Source organism: Podarcis cretensis (genome assembly GCF_951804945.1).
Source record: "Podarcis cretensis genome assembly, chromosome: 15".
Classification (NCBI taxonomy): domain Eukaryota; kingdom Metazoa; phylum Chordata; class Lepidosauria; order Squamata; family Lacertidae; genus Podarcis; species Podarcis cretensis.
The window spans coordinates 29,138,085-29,151,030 of NC_137185.1; positions in this window are offsets into that span (position 1 = coordinate 29,138,085).

Here is a 12,946-nt window from a genome sequence, read left to right on the forward strand (position 1 = left end):
TTATTCTTTTTTCCACCGTAGTATTCAAATTTATTTCAAAATAGTCTTTTAAGGTTTTTTGGGCCTTCTTGACAATCTCATGATCTCTTAATAGGGTGTCATTCATTTTCCATCTGAAGGAACCGGTTGGAATAAGTCTCATTTCCACTTTCATAGCATTATGGTCGGAGCAGGTTTTTGGGCAGATTTCCACTTTTCTAGTCTTAGGTGCCAGTCCTCTAGTTATCCATATTTGGTCGATTCTTGTCCATGACAGGTGGGCTTCAGAAAAGAAAGTTCCTTCTCTGCCTAAGGGGTTCTTTGTCCTCCATATATCAATCAAATCCATATTGTCAGTTAATTCAAAAAAAGTTTTAGGTAGTCTGCCGTCATTTGTTAAATTTTGATTTTGTGACTTATCCATATTTGTAGAGACGACTCCATTTATATCTCCCATCATAATGATGTTGGTATAGTCCATATAGTCCAGAATTGTCTCATGCAGTTTCCTGTAAAATTCTGATTTCCCCTCATTCGGCGCATAAATTCCTAATATCAAAAACTTTTCTCCTTGGACCTGTATTTCAATTGCCAAAATTCTTCCTTGCTCGTCTTTAAATAAGAGTTTTGGTGACAGGCTCTCCTTTGCATAAATCACCACTCCTCTTTTCTTAACTTTGTCCGATGAAATAAATTCTTGACCTAGTCTTTTATTAATTAATACTTTTCTATGAAGCTTGGTCACATGTGTTTCCTGCAAGCAAATAATGTCCAATTGTTCTTTTTTCAATATTTGAAAAATTCTTCTTCTTTTTTCTGGGGAATTTCCGCCATTTATATTCCAACTAAGAAGCTGCAGAGACATCCTGGATCAGTCTGTTAGTCCTGTGGTGGCGTCTCTTTCTTTTGGTCCTCTGGTCCCGAGGGTGTAGGTGCAGGTGTAGGTATAAGTGGAGGTGGTGGCCAAGATCCTGTTGTTCCTTTCTGTAGGTCCTCTTCGTGGACGTTCAAAAACTTTTGTTGATCTTCTGCTGTTTTGATTTTAACTTTCTTTCCTTTGAAGTTGAAGGATAGTCCTTGAGGGAACTCCCACCTAAAGGGAATTGAGTTGCTTCTCAGTAGTCTTGTTAATTCTATATAAGTATCTCTAAGGTCCAAAAGTTGTTTCAGGATATCTTTGTAGAGTTCTGCCTTGATGCCTTGAATAACAAGTGATTTTCCAAAATGAAGGCCTAGTATTTTATCTCTCTCTTGCTTAGATCTCAAAATGATCAGACAGTCTCTGGATCTGTCCTTCCTCACCACTCTTCCTAATCTAAAAGCAGTTACAATTTTAAAGTCCTTATCTTCTTCTATACCCCAGAACTTTGTAATTTCTGATGTCAGATAGCCAATCAGGTCTTCCTGTTCAAGTTCTGGGATAGCTCTCAACCTAAGATTATTTTCCCTATTCTTCAATTCTGTCATAGCCAGGTAGACCTGCTGTTCCTTGATCTGTTTGTGCAAGGGGTTTACCTGCACTTTTAATACATCAACTTTCTGGTTGGCTGCCTCTGCTTTCTGATTGGCTTCCTCAGCCAATTTACGATTTTCCACAGTTGCTTCCTGAATATTCCCAATTGCTTGTGTATGTTGAGCAACTTGTTCAGTCAGTTTGCTAATAGTGGCTGTTGCTTGGTCAATTTTGGACGAATGCTCATCTGCCTTTTTATTCAAAATTGCCAGTTGTTCCAAAATTTGATTTAAAACTGTCTCAGATTGTCCAGATGCCATATCCTTTGGTGCAGTTTGCGCAACTACCTCTTCTTGTACTAGAACAGCTGGGACAGAGGATCTGCGTGGCTGAGAAGTCAAAGTTGTTTGTACTAGTTGTTTAGCTTTCGTTTTAGCCACTCTTGCTTTCCCTGTGCCACTCATTCCAATCCTGACTACGTGCCAAGGTTAAGTTATATACAGTCCCGTGGGAAAGACATTTCCAAAAAGTAAACAACAAGGCAGCAGAAAGTCAAAACAAAATACAGTTCCCAAAGAATTGTAAATCCAAAGTCCTCTAGGGGGAGTACAATTGTACTTCAATAGAAAGAAAGAGCTGTTCCGCCATTAACATCCCGGCAGTTAAAAACAGATTTAAAGAGAGCCTTCAGATTCCCTTTGAATTGCAGAGCTTCCTCAATGTAGAAACAAAGTCTTAAAAGATGTGCAAAATACAGTTCCCCAATTTGTAGCTAAACTGTAACGCTCAAATGTAGCACTTTCAGAATTCGATACGTTTTCAACAATTTGACAGCTCTTTGTTGCCCCGGCAGTCCGGGACTTTGGGCTTCTCAGTTATTTGTAAATCCACAAAGGAAAGGAGAGGTCCAATCAAAAGTCAACAAAATTAAAACAAGATTGTCTCTTTTCAAATTGTTATTATTAAAAACAAATTGTTGCACGAAATTCCACACTTTTTACAGCCTTTTTTAAGTGCTTCCAGCTTGTCAAAGTCTTTGCTTTAATCCTTTAAGCACGGTAAGGAGACGGACTTCCTGGTTACGTCTCCCGCTTTTAGCCAAATTTCAATCACTTTAGTCCCAATTTTTTTTAAAAAATCCCCTACTCACGGGTTTGTAGTTTAGAGTCTGATGTTCCAGGAAAAAAGGTCGGCGCTCATCGGCAGCAGCCGCGTGGCTTCACTTCCACAGAAAGAGCGATGAACTCACAGCACCGCTCCCCCTTCCACGCTCCGGAGCCCCTTACGGGGTTCCTTCTTCGTTTCTGGGGGGGCTTCTGGTGCCCGCCGAGTCCCACGGCCACAGGCTCACTCTGCCTGTGGTTTTTCTTGATGGGTCTCCGCTTTGCATCTCACTTTCAGGCCAAAGGAGCCGGCGTTTGTCCACAGACAGCTTCCCGGGTCATGTGGCCAGCATGACTAAACCACTTCTGGAGCAACGGAACTCCGTGACAGAAGCCAGAGCGCATGGAAATGCTGTTTACCTTCCCGCCACAGAGGTATCTATTTATCTACTTGCACTGGCATGCTTTTGAACTTCTAGGTTGGCAGGAACTGGGACAGAGCAACGGGATCTCACTCAATCACGGGGATTTGAACTGCCAACCTTCCGTATAGTTAAAGCTATGGTTTTCCCAGTAGTGATGTATGGAAGTGAGAAAATGTTTTTAGCAGGCACTAAAAAGAGTACAGCGAAGTCACCTGCCTGGTATCAATAGGCAGGGAGTTCCAGTGAAGATGCTGCCACACTAAAATATTGATGCTTAACAACTGCGGAACAGGTATTATTCGGCACCATGGATTCTGTTGAAATGGTATACATAATTTTTCAAAAGCACCAACACAAAAGTTGGGGGGGGGCAGGCAACCCAGCAGCACCCCTTTCACCTCCTTTCTGATCTCATCTGTGACTGCACCAATCTTGCCCAACTTTGCTTATTATCTGGGTGTGTGTTTTTTTCTAATTCTATTAAGAGATGGCCAGGAGAAAGAACATCCATTTCGGATTAACAAGGTTATTAGCACTTAATTATGTGAGGTGTCTGTAATTGAAAAGGGAACAGGCGGCACTCCATCAATATCCCCAGACTCTCTAAACTCCTTGGGGCTAAATCTGTAGGTTTCTCTTTTTCTTCTTTTTTTGATAAATATTATTCACAGGGATATGAAACTATAAATATTAAAACATCCTGCAAAAAAAAAAGGAAAAAAAAAAGAATTACAAAGAGAGCGCAAGGAACGGTTGGCTTCCCCTCTGGATATTCCAATGCGTGGGAGGCTCTCGCGTTTACAAATATTCATTAAGGAGGATCTGCTAAGTACCACCATAGCTCACAGAAAGCGGGAGGGGGGTGTTAATTAGCCGGGGGAGGGGGATTCAGAGTAAATATTTTTGTAAATTTTCCCTGTGAACATCTCCACGCATATAATCCCAAGCAGAAACAGGCACGTCCAGCCGCTTGTTCCTGGGGGACAGATGGAGAGGGCGAAATTAAGATGCTGCCGCAGCCTTCCATATGAAGGTAGGTGCGGGGAGGGAGGTTTCAGGGACTGAGATTTGCCTGGAGGAAACGTACCCCCAGGTAGGGAAACTTTGCAAGAGCGAGGGCCCCAGGAAGGGGGAGGCGAGGACGTAGCCGGTGGGGAACAGGAAAGGGGGCGGGTTATTCAAGTAAATAAATAAAAATACTTAACTAAAAGCAGAAGCTGTTGATTATGACCGATTGTTCTGAGCACTTGGGGTCAAAAGGAAGTAATTTAAAACAACTGTTGTTGAGACATTTCAATCTGAAGTTGCTAGACGGAGCCAGACAGACAAGCGGGTGTCCTTCCCCCCCCCCCAACATAAATCCTGGCTACGTCCATTGGGGGGGTGGCCTTCCTGGGACAGGGAGGGACGGGGCGGGACGCTGCCGTTTGGCTTCCCAGCTGCAGGAATCCAAAGGCTTTTGCCCTTCGCCTTTGCTGGGGGAAACCCGGGGGGGGGGAGGGATCCTGAAACGCTCTTCCTTTGAAGCTGAATCCAGCTAAAACGCAGCCTTCCTGCCCCTATCCACCATGGCACCTCCTACCTCTTCAGGCACCCCTGCCCGCCCCCCACACACACCCTCAAAAAACATCCCCGCAGCTGCAGCATCCATCCAACCTCCTTCGCTTTGCATCAACCGCGCATCTGGCGCACTGCAGCTCCGGCCACGCACGAGCCAGGCGAAGGCGCCCAGGCAGGTGGGCTCCCGCACCTGGATTGGCGTTTGCTGCCATCTCCTGGCTGCGCGGCAGGTTGCAGGGGCGCAGAGCCGGCTTGCAAGAGGGCGGCTGCAGAGCTGCCTGGGCAGCGGTCCGTCCCAAAGGCTCAGGTTGCACCCACGCAACTCCCTGCAGCTTTTCGTTATGCAAATAGCAGCCCCAAGCAAAGCCGGAGCAGCCTCCCGCGGGGGTGGAGGGAGGTGGAGTAGAGCTGAACTCAGGCATAGGCAAACTCGGCCCTCCAGATGTTTTGGGACTACAACTCCCATGATCCCTAGCTAACAGCACCAGTGGTCAGGAATGGTGGGAAATGTAGTCCGAAAACATCTGGAGTGCCAAGTTTACCTATGCCTGGTTTAACTCTTTCTCTCCCTGCTACAAGTCTTCTGCCTTTAAATTTTTAACTAATAACTTAGTTTTATTTCTGTTTAATTTAAATCCTGCCACTTCCCCAAATTTTTGAATCTTTTCTATAACTCTAGGGAGAGAGGTTTTTTGGATCTTCCACTGTAATCACTAGATCATCAGCATATGCTTTCAATTTAAACTCACTTTTCCCAGTTTTTATCCCAGTGATCTCCTCGTCACCTGCTACAAGTCTTCTGAATCTAACAAAGTAAGAACATAGCAAGGGTCTTTGCAACTGGATCAGGCCAAAGGGAGCCCACCCCCTGTTCTCACAGTGGCCAACCAGCAGGGGTGGACTTTGGGCCTTTCAAATTTCAGTGGTGTCCTGAGTACGGCCAAAACTCAACACACACCCCGCAATTCTTCTGCTCAGTTTACTACATCATAGTTGTGGTGCCCTGTGATGTCCCCTAGGCCTGGTGCCCAGTGCAGCAGAACTGCCCTAAATCCACCTCTGCAACCAGAGGCTGCAGCGGGAAGCAGTGGCATAGTGTTGGTCACCAAGGTACAGGGCAAACTGCAAAAGGGGTGGGGCACCACGGCTCCCCTGTAGCCCGACACAGGAAACTCCACCAGTCTGGCCCAGGACTGCCAGTCAAGGCTCACGTGGCCACCTCTTCATCCATGCCAGGCACTCCGGCGACAACCCGCTATACCTAGGGCTGCCTGATCACACATGGGGCCTTGGCAAGGGGGGTTCTGCAGCAGCCCTTTGGCAGAAGGGAGCGGAGGGGGCCGCCCAATGCAGCAGCGACCCAGCGCACATGGCAGCGGTGCCAGCCAGGGTGAAAGAAGCATGCGGCAAGCTGTCCCAAGGCTAGAAAAAGCAGCCAACAGTAGTCTCCTAGCCAACATGACACTTTTGGGACTGCTGCAGGCCACTTGCACCCTTCTTAATGTGTGCCCGGGGCAACAGCCCCCAATACCCCCCTGCCAGCACCCTACACCACTGATGTGAAGCCCCAGCCCCCCAAAAACAGCACCTGCACACCATAGCAACTCTCCCCACTTGCAATTCCCTCCCATAGGTATTCAGAGGTGTAGCACCCTGCTTGTGGTTAATGCTTAGCTGGAATGAAATATTCAACGCAGCAATAGAGAAATTAAAATAATAATTTGTCAGACAAATAAATATGAGGCACAGTGGTATATGGTTACCAAGCTCTGGCCTGGCCTCCTGCCATTCTGGCCAGCACTTATATTTCCTTAATCCAGCCCCCTTGCTCCTCCTGTGGCTGCCTCTGTCCAATCAGCCTGGTTGAAATTCCTATTGGCTGTTTGCTAGAACCAATCACAAAAGATACACCCATTTCCTCTTGCCCTTTTATGGGAAACAAAAAGCTATATATTCTTCTATCTATAAATGACAAATAAGTAGTAATATATCTTACATGTGTCTCAACAAGGAACCTTAATTACCAGCCTACCTCGCCCTATTGCCCTCCAAAACAAATGGTTTAATCTCAAATTTTTATCTTAAACAGATGTCAAGGATCATCATTGAAAGATCTCCTTCCTTTGGAGGTCTCTAAACAAAAGCTTGACAAATGCTCTAATGATGTTTCCTGCTTGGCAAGGGGGGCTGGTGGCTGATGGCCCCTGTGATCTCTTCCAACTATATGAAATAAGAATCTAGCATAAGGATTTAACATTTCTTAGCTTCTAATTCCTTTGCATAATTACATTTAAGCCAATATATTTAATACACAACATAAATAACCTTTTAAAAGGAAAAGAAATCTTAAAAGGATCTCAGTTTAAGAAAGAAACAACTTTAGAAAAAGACTTCCCAAAATATTCTCTTCCTTTCTGCCAGCTCTTCTTCTCTTGTTTCTCAGCCTCAAAAATAGAAAGAAAGAAAACCTATCTTCTCCAGCCAAGCCAGTTGCCTTTTTCACTGCTCTTGACCTTTCAACCTTAGGAAAATATGGCTCAAGTTGAATGGGAGGCACATGGTTTTATTTTACTATTTACCCACTCTTAATTATGTTTATCTCTTTTTTTATCTTCTGTAATATGTAGGGTCAGTGTCCTCGCTCTCAGCCTGTAATTCCCTTTTTGACTTTGAGAATTGTTTTCTGCTATAAATCAGGGGGCCCCCTTGTCTAGGAGAATAAACATCTTGCCAAGGTTCTTAGGCAGCTGCTCTTCTGCCTGGCATGAACATTTGAAAATCTTTAAGCTCTTTTTAAAATACAGGCCCTGATCAAGCCTCAATAAAAATACAGGCTTATGATTAGATGCCTCAGAGGCACCCTGCCTCCTCCTCCAGGGAAGGTAGGATAGTCATAGCCACTGATAACTTTATCCTCCATGAATTTGTCTAAGCCCCTTTTAATGCCATCTATTTTGATGTCCGTTACTTCTTGAGGTAGCAAATCCCATCGTTTGCTTACGCGCTGGAAGAAGGAGCCCTTCCTTTTGTTTCTCCTGAATGGTCCACCATTCAGCTATATTGGATGTTAGGTTTCTTGCCCTTTTTCTAAACTAAAGAGTGCAAAATGTTGTAACTATTCCTCATAGGGGAGTTGATCCACCCCTAGGAGCAACTTAGCTGCCTTTTCCAGCTTTGCAATATCCTTTCTGAGGTGGGTTAACCAAAAACTGTATGCCGTAGCCCATGTGCCCCTTACCACAGATTTATATAACGGTTTTAATCTAGGAGGTGGAATTTGCCTTTTCACGCGGGGCGAACATCTTCATCCGCCACAACTCCTCCAAGTTCTCATTCCTGCTCAGTCACTGCCAGTTCAGACCCCATGGGTTTATATGTGAAATTATGATGGATTTTCCTCCATACGCATCACTTTACGCTTGCAAACATTGAATGGCATTTGCCCTTTTTCCACCTGTACCATTCTTTTAGAGCTCCTCACAATCCTTTTCCATTTTAAGCACACTGAATGATTTGGTATCATTATCAAACTTGGCTACTTCACCCCTAAGTCTAGTGGGTTTGGGGGGGTTAACAAGTTAAAAAGCACAGGCCCTGATCCTTAGGTAAAGGGACCCCTGACCATTAAGTACAATCACGGACAACTCTGGTGTTGCAGCACTCATCTTGCTTTACTGGCCGAGGGAGCCGGCGTACAGCTTCCGGGTCATGTGGCCAGCATGACTAAGCTGCTTCTGGCAAACCAGAGCAGCGCACGGAAACGCCATTTACCTTCCCGCCGGAGCAGTACCTATTTATCTACCTGCACTTTGATGTGCTTTCAAACTGCTAGGTTGGCAGGAGCAGGGACCGAGCAACGGGAGCTCACCCCGTCGCAGGGATTCGAACTGCCAACCTTCTGATCAGCAAGCCCTAGGCTCTGTGGTTTAGACCACAGCACCACCCACATCCTTAGGAGACCCCATTTCTTCCCTTCCTCCAATTGGAGAACTGTCCATTTATTCCAACACTCTTCTTCTTTAATCATCAGTCATAAAAGGACCAATCGCCATCATTACATGTCTTTAGGCACCAGGCAAAAACATTCCTCTTTACCCAGGCCTTTAGCCATTACATAATTTATGGCCTGTTAAAGTTGGGGCAGGGGGAGAGTGACTGATATTGTGCTTATTTTTTATTATACTGCCTGTTATAATGCTTTTTATTATGTTTTTATTAATGATGTTCCATAAAATGTGTTCTTATTGGTATACACCACCCTGGGATCTTTTGATAAAGGAAGGTATATAAATTGTAATAATAATAATAATAATAATAATAATAATAATAATAATAAATAATAATAATAATAATAATAATAATAATAATAATAATATCTGCTATTTTCATTTCAAGGGCAGCTCCCATTTGCAAATAGCAGCTTCAGAGGGGCTGCTTTTATGATGACTGTGACCGGAAGAAAAAGAGTTAAAACTTCCCTTAGAAAGGGCTGTGGCTCAGAAACAGAGCACCTGGTTCATATGCAGAAAGTCTCAAATTCAATCCATGTTATCTCCAGGTAGGGCTGGGAGGGACTCCCATCTGCAGCAGATAGAAGTCCAGAAGCAGAGGTGAGGAGGACGGCCAAGAGGCACAAACGGGTAAAGCTGGAGAAAAGCCACATGTCACTCCACCTGCTGCTGTGACAAGCTCCCCTTCCCCCTGGTGTCCCAGAACCAGGAGACGCATGAAAAGGGCAGAGGAGAAGGTGGCTTCACACAGGTGCAGTATCAGATTGCTTGGGGGAAACCCTGGAGAGGTACGGACTGCAAGGAGGCAGGACCAACTGGAGTTGCTGTGCTCATTAGGACTGACACTCCTGTGCAGAGCCTGTTTTTGCTAATAACTTGCCTGTCCGTCAGGCTAATGTGAGGGGATGTGGCTGAGGAGGTGTGGCCCGTGGAGACCCCTGAGGGGCCAGTTGGAGAGGTCTGAGCAGCCACATTTGGTACCACTGCCTCTTCCAGTTCCTCACCACTCTTCCAGTCCTGCATCAACTTTCCAAAGAGGTCCTGCACCCCGTAAAAGATCTGGGAGGCCTTCCCACACACAACATCCATCTTCCTCCTGGAGCATCTCTTATTTCTTCACAGGCTCATTTGATATGTTGATGACAACCTGGAGCATTCCACCCCCCTAACATGGCTGTAATGGTAGAGCATCTGCTCCCAACAGTGACTGATGAGCCACCGACTCTGACATCAGCAAGAGCTATTAGAGAGGGTGGCAGCGGCAGCAGCAACTGAGAGCCAAAGGCAAAGGGATAGCCTATCCAGAGTTGCTGTTTTCCAACTCCAGCATGAAAGGAAGTGCACCAAGGCCCCAGAACTCTCCAAGGTGAATTAATGTATAAACCTCTGCCACTGAAAAAGGAGGGACACGGGTGGCGCTGTGGGTTAAACCACAGAGCCTAGGACGTGCCAATCAGAAGGTCGGCAGTTTGAATCCCCACGACGGGGTGAGCTCCCATTGTTCTGTCCCTGCTCCAGCCAACCTAGCAGTTCAAAAGCAAGTAGATAAATAGGTACCACTCCAGCGGGAAGGTAAACGGCGTTTCCGTGTGCTGCTCTGGTTCGCCAGAAGCGGCTTAGTCATGCTGGCCACATGACCCAGAAGCTGTACACCGGCTCCCACGGCCAATAAAGCAAAATGAGCGCTGCAACCGCAGAGTCGGCCACGACTGGACCTAATGGTCAGGGGTCCCTTTACCTTTACTGAAAAAGGATGGGTGGCAGGCCACTGAGCCTTGGCCAAGGCTTCCCTGTGCTTATTCCATGCCTGGCTATTAAGCCGATGGAAATACCTTTAAAAATATTAATCGGCGGTTGAGTCTAGAAAAATTCCACTGTATACACCTCACTCTGCTTCTGGAAGTAGCAGGTGACCGCTGTATTGCCCAGTGCATACAACACCAGTCAATCTTGCTGGTCCAGATGGCTTGATGCAGTTATCAAAAAAGAGGACAATTTAAATACTCCGCCATCTTGGCTGCTGCTCTGTCCTTGTATTAAAATGTTTCTTCCTGTTTTCTGGCACAGTAGAAGCATTCCAACATCTCAGACGGGCTTCTTTAGTTTGTCAATAGCAAGCTGACTTTCCGCCATTTGCTGCTGCTTGCATTTTTTTATGTCCCGGTAAGCTTGGACAGCCTTTTCTCTTTCCTCCTGCACGATCCTCTGGTGAGCAAGGAATGCATGTAATCTTAGCAACTTGGGGGTTCTGTAATCTTCTCTTAACTTTCCTCTGGGATTCAGAGTAGAAGGACTAGTATGGGAATGGTCTCGGAGGCAATTACACCAAATAAATATATTTATATTTTTAAAAATTAAAAATATAAAAATATTAATCAGCTAGAGGCAGGAGGGGCAAGGCAGCCAAAACCAACCACCACACCAAAGTAAATCCATCTCTGGTGAACTCTGCCAACACACGATCCCCTTTCCAGGGGGACGACCAGGGCAAGAACAGAACTCTGGGTGACAACATCATAGACAATACAGCAGAAACAGCAGCTACGCCGTCTCCCAAGGCAATTCCAAATCAAAGACTGTTCTCCCATGCTGCCATATAGAGTTCCCAATACAGTTTGGAGGTTCAATTGCAATTGAAACATTGAAATTGGGAGTCGCCCCAGACAATTCCAGTTGGAAAGCCTGGTTGAGACTAGGGGTGGGAGATATGTATCATTCAAAACTGGTCTGAAGTACATATTGCGATATCAGTTTCATAGGTTTTGACCTGGCAATATATCACAAAACATGATGTTTGTTGGGGCTGGGCATTTTATAATCCAAAACCAGTTTCAAGTCCATATTGTGATATTGGTTTCATAATTTTTGATCTGGCAGTAATCATGATGTGTGTGTGTGTGTGCGTGTGTGTGTGTGATGCAAAAATCACAATGTGGGAAAAACCATGAAGCAAACCAATGCCTCTACATAAAAGGTAAAGGTTAAGGGACCCCTGACCGCTAGGTCCAGTCATGGCCGACTCTGGGGTTGTGGCGCTCATCTCGCTTTACTGGCCAAGGGAGCCGGCATACAGCATAACCAGAGCAGCACACAGAAACACCATTTACCTTCCTGCTACAGCAGTATCTATTTATCTACTTGCACTTTGACGTGCTTTCGAATTGCTAGGTGGGTAGGAGCTGGGACCGAGCAACGGGAGCTCACCCCGTCGCGGGGATTCGAACTTCCGACCTTCTGATCGGCAAGTCCTAGGCTCTGTGGTTTAACCCACAGTGCCACCCGCTCCATCCTTATTTCAGACATTGTGGTATATCAGTGTATTGTGGTGTTTAGCTGGTGATCTACCGTGATGATGAAAACCAGACATTGCCCAGCCCTAGTTGAGACCTAGGAAAGATGTAGGCCCAGCTGTCACAGCTAAGCTGCACATCTGGGCTGGGGGGTCTCATCCCCCAAGTGTCTTCTTCTAGCTGAGGCACAGGGAACCCGTCGTCTTCCAGGTGGTTCTGGGCTCTACAACTCCCAGCAGCCGACCTGACTCAAGATCCAGACATGATGGGAGTTCTAGTTCAACAGTATCTTGGAGAACCTCCTCTGGTCCCCAGCCTTGAGCTAGCTGGCAAGTGGCCTTTCCCACTGTGTCCTGCCTCCTGCATGTTTCTATGGAGGTGGTTTGGAGAAGGAAGATGGTGGGGGGGGGGAGGAACTCTGGGCGATGTTGTGCACTGAGGACTAAGCCCTTAATCTTAACTAAACACATTACTGATGAGCTCATCAACAAAAATCTAATTATTATGTGTGAGGCCAAGCTTAATTGCTTGTCCTTGACATGCATAATGTACCACATAAGCCTATTACCCAGTGTAAGCCTATTATTATTATCATCCGGCTTCCTGTCAAAAGTATAAAAGTAAAACAGTTAAACATTGGGGGCAGGGGCGGGGAATAATGCCGCACAATTAGCAGCCAAGCCGTCATACAAGAGATCTCAATTCTCAATAGCGTCTGGATTTTACCCTCGCATCCCCTCAGGTGCATCAGACAAAATGAACAACAGGAATACCCTAGAGCCTCTGTCATTTACCACACACACACACACACCCAAAAAATACAGAGCGGCCAAGGAGGTGCGCTTAAGCTCCCATACCCCTCAAGTGCAGCAGAGTGATAAATCCAGGATGACATACCATCTCCTAAGTTCTGTACTAAGGCAGAGTAGAATCTACCCACAAACATGCATAACTCCCTTCCTGATCGGATTACCCGGTTCTCAAGTGTACAGAAGTGTAGGCAAGGTGTATTGAGGGGCACCAAATCCACAACATGTGAGATGGGGCATGCACCTTAATGAGCTGTTGGCTGATTTTCAGTCCCATCAAGTTTGCAGACAGGTCTTGATAACAGGACAGCGCAAGG